The sequence below is a fragment of the Suricata suricatta genome, chromosome 7 (genome assembly GCF_006229205.1).
Source record: "Suricata suricatta isolate VVHF042 chromosome 7, meerkat_22Aug2017_6uvM2_HiC, whole genome shotgun sequence".
Classification (NCBI taxonomy): domain Eukaryota; kingdom Metazoa; phylum Chordata; class Mammalia; order Carnivora; family Herpestidae; genus Suricata; species Suricata suricatta.
In genome coordinates this window covers 2,218,408-2,226,901 of record NC_043706.1, presented here as the reverse complement: position 1 = coordinate 2,226,901, position 8,494 = coordinate 2,218,408, and the positions used below count along the sequence as shown (strand labels likewise).

The 8,494-nt window shown below is 37.9% G+C and overlaps 1 pseudogene; it reads right to left on the bottom strand.

The window, feature by feature from the left end:
* Positions 1 to 5,783: 5,783 nt before the first annotated feature.
* On the bottom strand, positions 5,784 to 6,536 carry LOC115296472 (annotated as a pseudogene).
* Positions 6,537 to 8,494: the final 1,958 nt, after the last annotated feature.

The window sequence follows — 8,494 nt, the reverse complement described above, 5'->3', positions numbered from 1 at the left end:
TCTCTTGGGTAAATCCCCAGTAATGCTATTGCTGGGTCATAAGGGAGTTCTATCGATAGTTTTTTGAGGAATCTCCACACGGTTTTCCAGAGCGGCTCAACTGCACCACTCTTTGTTTTAACCAAAACTGCAAACAAGACTAATGCCTATTAACCGTAAACTGGGTGAATTGTGGCCTATTCATACAAAAGTGTGTACTCTACCACGATATAAAAAAATGATGGTTGAAAACAATGACATCAATGTTGTTCACACAAAAGTACTGAGCAAGTGATGGAAGTTACAAGGTAATCCGTCCCTCTACATAAAGTCCAAAACCAATTAAAACAGACTGCTGTTGATGGACTCACAGAAGGGTGATGAGCCTAGAGTTACAATCAAGAATTATGGTCAAGTCTGACAATGATATCAAGGGACTGCTTAAAACAAGTCACCATCAAAGGGAAGAGAAAGGTATGCAGCTGGGTACAGACCAGCCGAGGTTCTGTCCATGGTTCTAGTTCCCGAGGGAGGTGATAGCATGAATGTTCACTCTTCAATTATTCTTTAAAATGAACATATTTTTATACAACCATGTACTACTCATTATAATACCTATGACAATAAGAAAGCAGGAAACAAAGACAGTATAAAATAGTAAATGTCCATCACCTGATGAGTGAATCAAGAAGATGTGGTATGTATATATAATGGAGTATTACACAGCAATGAGAAAGAATAAAATATGGCCCTTTGTAGCAAAGTGGATGGACCTCGAGGGTGTCATGCTGAGTGAAACAAGTCAGTCAGAGAAGGACAGGTACCATAGGTTTGCACTCATAGGTCTAAAAGGAGAACAGGAGAAACCTAATGGGGGACCATGGTGAGGGGAAGGGGGAAAGAGTTGGGGAGAAAGAGGGACACAAAACCTGAACGACTATTGATTACTAAAAAGTAACCCAGGGCTGAAGGGGGAGGGGGAGGAGGAAGGGAGGTGGTGGTAGAGGAGGTCACTTGTGGCGAAGAGCGCTGGGTGTTATATGGAAACAAATTTGACAATAAACTATTATTTTTATAAAAAAGGAATGCAAACTGGTGGAGTTACTCTAGAAAACACTATAGAGATTCTGCAAAAATTAAAAATAGAACTGCCCTGTGACCCAGCAATTGCAGTACTAGGTATTGATCTAAAGACACAAAAATGCTGATTCAAAGGAGTACATGCACCCCAGTGTTTATAGATACATTATCTACAATAGTCAAATGATGGAAGGAGGCCAAATGTCCATCGACTGTTGAATGGATACAGAATATGTGGAATATATATACATTGGAATATTACTCAGCAATCAAAAAGAATGACTCTCTGCAATAATATGCATTATGTTAAGTGACATAAGTCCATCAGATAAAGAAACATGTTGTATGATTTCACTTCTATGTGAACTTTAAGAAATACAACAGTTGGCTATAGGGAAAGGGAAGGAAAAATAAGATAAAAACAGAGAGGGAGGCAAACTATAAGAGGTTCTTAAATACAAAGAACAAAGTGAGGGTTTCTGGAGGGGAGGTGGTTGGGTGGATGGGTTAGATGGGCGATGGGTAGTAAGGAGGGCACTTTGTTGGGATGAGCACTTGGTGTTACATATAGATAATGAAGCACTGGATTCTGTTCCTGAAACCAATGCTACAGTGTTAGCTAACTTGAATTTAATAAATAAGTTTTTCAAAAAGAAAGAATTTTTATGATAAAGATGAATAAGTGAAAAAAAATTAAAATTAAAACAGGGGCGCCTGTGTGGCTCATTTGGTTAAGCATCTGACTCTTGATCTCAGTTCAGGGCATGATCTCACATTTCAGCCACATCAGGCTCTGTGCTTACAGTGCAGAGCCTGCTTGGAATTGTCTCTCCCTCTCTCTCTGCTCCTATCCCACTCATGCTCTCTCTTCTCAAAAAAATAAACTTAAAAAGTTTTTTAATTTTAATTAAAAGAAAACTAAAATAAAATAAATTCAAAACATAAAAAAATCTAATTATATTTCATTTTTAATAGTTTATTTTCAAATTGATTTCCATATAACACCCAGTGCTTCTCCCACAAGTGCCCCCCTCCATGACCACCACCCCCTTCCCCCCCCCGCCTCCCCCTTCAGTCCATGGTTTGTTTTCAGTATTCAATAGTCTTTCCTGATTTGTGTGCCTCATACTCCCCAGCTTTCTTTACCCCTTCCCCTCCCTATGGTCCTCTCTTAGGTTTCTCCTGTTAGACCTATGAGTGCAAACATATGGTATCTATTCTTCTCTGCCTGACTTCTTTCGCTTAGCATGACCCCTCGAGGTCCATCCACTTTGCTAAATGGCCATATATCATTCTTCCTCATTGCCATGTAGTACTCCATTGTATATAAATACCACATCTTCTTGATCCATTTATCAGGTGATGGACACCTAGGCTCTTTCCATGATTTGGCTGTTGTAGAAAGTACCACTATGAATATTGGGGTACATGTGCTCCTATGCATCAGCACTTTTGTATCCTTTCAAAACTGAAAGAAAACTGCTGAATGGGAGGGGATATTTACAAATAACATATCCAATAAAGGGTTGTATCCAAATCTATAAAGGTCTTATACATACAATGCTCAAACTACAAATACTCCAACTTTTAAGTGGGCAGAATATATGATTAGTCATTCTCCAAAGAAGACATCTAGATAACAAATTGAGCCTTGAAAAAGATGCTCAACATAACTGACTATCAGGTAAATATAAATAAAAAACACAATGATATATCACTTCATCCATGTCAGAATGGCTAAAATCAATAATATAGCTTTATTTACACTAGCCAAAGTATTGAAATAGCTCATGTACCTCAATAGATATAGATGACTCGATAAAGAAGATATGGCATATATTCATATATGTACATGTATATATATACATATATATACATATATATATAAGAATATTATTCAGCCATTGAGAAGAATGAAATCTTGCCATTGAGCCTCATGGATAGAGCTAGAGACTATAATGCTAAGCAAGATAAATGAGTCAGAGAAAGAAAAGTACCATATGATTTCACTCACATATAGAATATAAGAAAAAAACAAATGAGCAAAGGAAAACACAAAGAGAGACATAAACCAAAACACAGAATCATAACAATAGAAAATACACTGAGAGTCGCCAGAGGGATGGTGGGTGTGCCTGGTAAATAGGTGATGCAAATCAAGGAGGCCACTTGTGGTGATGAGCACTGGGCAATGTATGGAAAATTGAATCACTATGTTGTATACCTGATACTAATATTACACTGTATAGTAACTATACTTGAATGAAAATGAAAACTTAATTGAAAAATAAATAAAATGTGTAAAGTAACTTCAAAACAATGACACAAAATTGAAACAGAAAAAAACTGTGTTTCATGCAAGTCCGACTGCAATCACTCATTACCTGAGCTATGGTGTGCGTCATGCAGTCCTCAGAAGGTGAAAGGCCTGGAAGAATCTATGAATTGTTCTAAAGCATGATGACAGTCCCAGATCCAGGTGCTAGAGACAGATGGACTAAAGTAATATAGCCAAGCCTTGGGTACAGTCCCTGCAGCCATTTTAATTGTTGGTGAAAATTCAAAAGAACAGTCCAAATAATATTGGTAGCAACTTATACAACCCAGGAAAGCATGAGGATGCAGATTCTTAACATTCAAAAAATGTCACAGAACAATTCTGAAACTGCATTTTGTAGAAGTGATTCATTTTAGCATCGTTTCCAGAGATCTTTATTATCTGTAATTTAATCTCACATAACATAAACATCCAAACGCTATTTAAACATTTACTTGAAATAAAGCTGCTTCCCACAGGGTTTTGTGGGTCCTTCAGAGCAGAGAAGCAGTTGCTCAGCCAGAAAAAAATATGCTTCATGAGACCCTGAGAGACTTTGCACCAAAAAAAGATCAGCTGAAGGATTTTAAAGTGAGCATTCAGGAATAAGCATCAGGATGTGGCTGAAACATGATGGAGAGTGGAAAACTTGTCACCCCTGGGGACAAGCACTATTACAAAATTGTTTTTATGCTGGTGTTCATTCAGCATTACCATCGTGTAAAGATATATTGCGGGTGCTAATTTCAAGTGTGAATACTGTGACACTATAATGGATACAGATGGAACCATGACCGTGTGAGAATCTCCCCGAGCTGTCATTTCCAGCCTGCGTAATGCTGTCTCTGTTCCAAGATCACTTGTCATGAGCATGGGTAGCTCACGGGGTTCAAGACCCAGGAGGACGCCCATTAGCCGTCAGGAGAAGGAACAGTGTGAGTGCTGTGGATATGTGTCCAGTCAAAACACAGACACTTTTGTCTGCACTGAGCTCCACTTTGGGACAACCTACAAAAACTCATAACCATGTCTTTGATGTAGTATTGTTGAAGCTCCAACCTCCATGGGAAAACACACTGCTCATGACAATGAACATATACAACACCAGGATTCACACCCTAAAACACAATTTATATGCAAACTGAACCTGGATTAAGATCTAAGGGATAAAATGTCAGATTCAATTTTTCTGTGACATTTATACTTATCACTCATAATTCAGAATTGTACAACAGTTATTTCATAATGAGATGGTATTTGTAAAGCTTGGACATACAGAGATCTTTTATAATTAATATACATTTTGTATATCCCTTAATTTTTTTCCTAATAAATCTGAGTAAGCTCCACAGAACATAGAATTTCCTAAAACTAAGAGATCAGTTCCCTTATATTTATAGTAAGTCACTGCATTCAATCATATGGGGCCTTTGGCAGATGTGAGATACAAAACCCTAGATCAATTGATGCCTCAATTAAAGAACGGGTAACATGATTTGAAGAGATGATCTAAATATCTTTTACCCTTTAAAACTTTTCTTGTGTTACTACAGGTAAAATGTGTAGAATATGAAATAGGACTTAGGTCATGTACTGTCCAGATATATAATGTCCTTAAAAGTCTTTTTTTTTTTAACAAACAGGGTGGATCACAAACTGAAACTAACCAACATGCATACCTCACATTGGTGTTTCTCTAACCTTGCACAAAGTTACATGTCAGCACCACCTGGTGTGCTGCCCGCTCATGTTCCCTATGTCACTGGCAGCTATGCATCACACTCTCCCCTCTGTGACATGAAGGCTACATAAAACCACTGTCACACCTGTGAGGTCACAGTAAGGCCTGGAAACTGAAGGGCTTTATCAGGATTGATGATAGTAGGTTTTTCTTTGAGCTAAAAGTTTGTTTTTCACAGTTGTACTACTCTTGGGGAAAAAATTGTGATACAATCAACCTACAAACCTTAAAATAGAGCCATGATCAAAAAGCAAAAATAAGTGATATATCTCCATCAACTGCTAGAATACACTAAATTGTTAATATTTCTTACATTGTTTTAGTGGTTCATATTCTTACTTTGATTGTGTTCTTACTGTATGTGTATAAATGTCTTGTTCCAAGTAGAAAGGGAATAGTGTTCTCAAATGGGGGTGAAATAAGAAAAATTTGTGGAGCTTTTTAAAGTAATAATATGCTGCAGATGCTTTAGGAACACTAAGTCAGCATCTCTGGAGGTTGGAAAGAATCCATGAACTTAGAATTTAAACATTCACTTTCATCAAAGAATGAGGTAAAAAAAATTGGTCTGGGAGTTGTTATGGGAAGTGTTGGATGACACGTGCAGGACACAAAAGCTTAAAGCCTCAAACATTCAATGTCTTTCATCAAGGGTCTTCCCCTGAGTTATCTAGAGTCATAGTCCCTACAGAACACCTTCTTCATTGCTCCCATCACATCCTTCTTCTGCAGGGTACAGATGAAGGAGTTGGCCATGGGAGTGAAGATGGTTTAGAAGAGAGAAACGAACTTGCCCCGATCCTGGGAGTGGTTGTTGCTGGGCTGCAGGTAAGCATAGATGGCCGTGCTGTAGAACAGGGAGACCACAGTGAGGTGGGACTCACACGTCCCGAATGCTTTCCTCTGTCCTGCAGCCGATTTTATTCTTAAGACCACCCTGACAATCCGACCATAAGATTATGTGATTAATGCCACAGGTATGAGGAGAATAATCATACTGGCAAAGAAGGTGTCAGACTCATTCATAGTGGTGTCAACACAGGCAAGTTTGAGCAGTGGAGGGATCTCACAAAAGAAGCGATCTATTTTATTTCTCCCACAAAGTGGTACAAGGAAGATGAGCACTGTCTGCAATGAAGAGTTGGAAAAAAACAAGGAACCACATTGCAGTGGCCATCAGGGCACAGAGACGAGGGTGCATGATCACCATGTAGTGCAGGGGCCTGCAGACGGCTGCATAGCGGTCAAATGCCATCACCCCTAGGAGGATGCATTCTGTGCATCCCAGCCCTAGAGAGAAGAACAGCTGAGCTACACAGCCACCAAAGGAGATGGACTTGTCTGCCCCCTGAGATGGGCCAGGAGCTGAGAGACAGTGTTGGTCGTGTAACACAGGTCCAGAAAGCACAGGTTGGAGAAGAAAAAGTATATGGGAGTGTTAAGGTATGGGTCCAGGCGGGACAGTGCAATGATAATTTGTGTTTGCCAGCAGGGAGATCATATAGAAGATCAGAAGAACCATGAAGAGGACTCTCTCCGGTTGAGGTCGGTCAGAGAAACCCAGTAGGATAAACCCAGTGAAAGAACTTCCATTTTTCTGTTCCATCCTTCCTTACCACATGTTTCCTGTCAATATCAAGCATTTAGCAATTTTTAAAAGAAATCTTCAAAGCAATAAAAAGTTGGCAGGAGGTGGATCTATCATGTTATAAGACAAGTCATGGCATTTTTAAGTACATACTTGAATAAATGATGGATTTATGAAATTGACCGACTAGTTCCAATTGAATTCCACATTACCACAATAAAAGTAAATCATTAATATTTAATATAAGAAAAATAAAATGATGGACCTGTGTCTGCATCAGTCACAGTTACAAAAGGTCTTTCAGTCTCAGTTTAGTAGGCTTATAGATCTACAAAAGTATGTACATTTCAGAGAAAATGGGAGTGAGGGAAAAGAGGGGGAGAAAACAGAAAGAATAGTAAGGTGATGCAGAGAGAGAGAGAGAGAGATTCATTATGTTTCATATGTATGTCATAATTCCACACAACTGAAACGCACACACCATAAATTATAGAGTATAATAAAACATAATCTTGAAAATAAATTCAGTTATAGTAATTTATGATCTGGAATATATTTATACAAAGAATTCAATTATAATTAACCTATCGCTACTAGTTCTGCATATAATGATACATCATGTTTCTTTGTGTGTGTGTGGTAGTAAAACACTTAAATATAGAGAAACTGACAACCCCACCATTCAAACAGTGTTTAACTTTTGCTCGAAAGATGTTTAAAATTACCATATCAACTTAACAGGAACTCCAAAAATTCATTAGCTATGCAGAGTCCTTTGGAATCAGAACTCTAACATCAAGTGGTCAACACTTTCCTCTTCCCTCCGCAGATTTATGTTTCACACATTACCAACTAGAGTTCATAGGAAACTCTAGGAGGTAGGAGGTAGGATTATTCCCTATCAACATCTAATCAGAATAAACATGTTAAAGAGCTATCCAAATGTGTAATCTATGTAAAAAGTGTAATGCTTTACATCATTTCCTCTGTTAAGATAATTACATCATTAAATATATAGAGATAAAGAGAGATACATTCTCAAAGCAATGACGGGTCAAAGAACTGTAATGCAAAGCTTAACATAGTACAAGGAAAGGCATAAAGGAAAAAATATATATTGGTATTGCCAATATAATATTATATTATCATATGTATTAATAATATAACACGAGCTCTAAGGCTCCGAGGCTCAGCTGATGACATTTTCATCCAGCTGCCTAGTACTAAATGAATATAGTATCATACCAACTAAAAAGGCACCAGAAGACGAGTATGTCAGTTCTATCATATCCACATGGGTAGGCATCCAGTACATTTTTAATTCTTCCAAGAGTTTTAAAATCGGAATCAAATTTGTGGTTAGACCCATTAATGTGTGAAAGAAATTGGTACAAAACTGGCATAAAAATTGAATAAAGGATGTAGTATTTCACACCTTTTTATGCCTCCTTTGATTTCCTATAAAGACCTATCAGTGGTCTCCACAAAATAATATCTATGTACAAACAATTTCTTAATAGAGTGAATTATAAAGGTATGTGAGGCAGTCTCAATGTGCAACAGCAGGGAAGATCCCCTCACTCACACCTGCTCAGAAGATCAAATACAAACAAACCACGTTTCAGTCTCATGCACACACGCACAAATATACATATATTTATCTGAAACACGCTGCTGACATATTTTTATTTTTTTCATATTTTTAAACTTTATTTATTTTGTGTGTGAGAGAGAAAGTAGAGCAAGCAGAAACAGGAGAGGAGGATAGAGAGATGGAGAGAAGGAGATG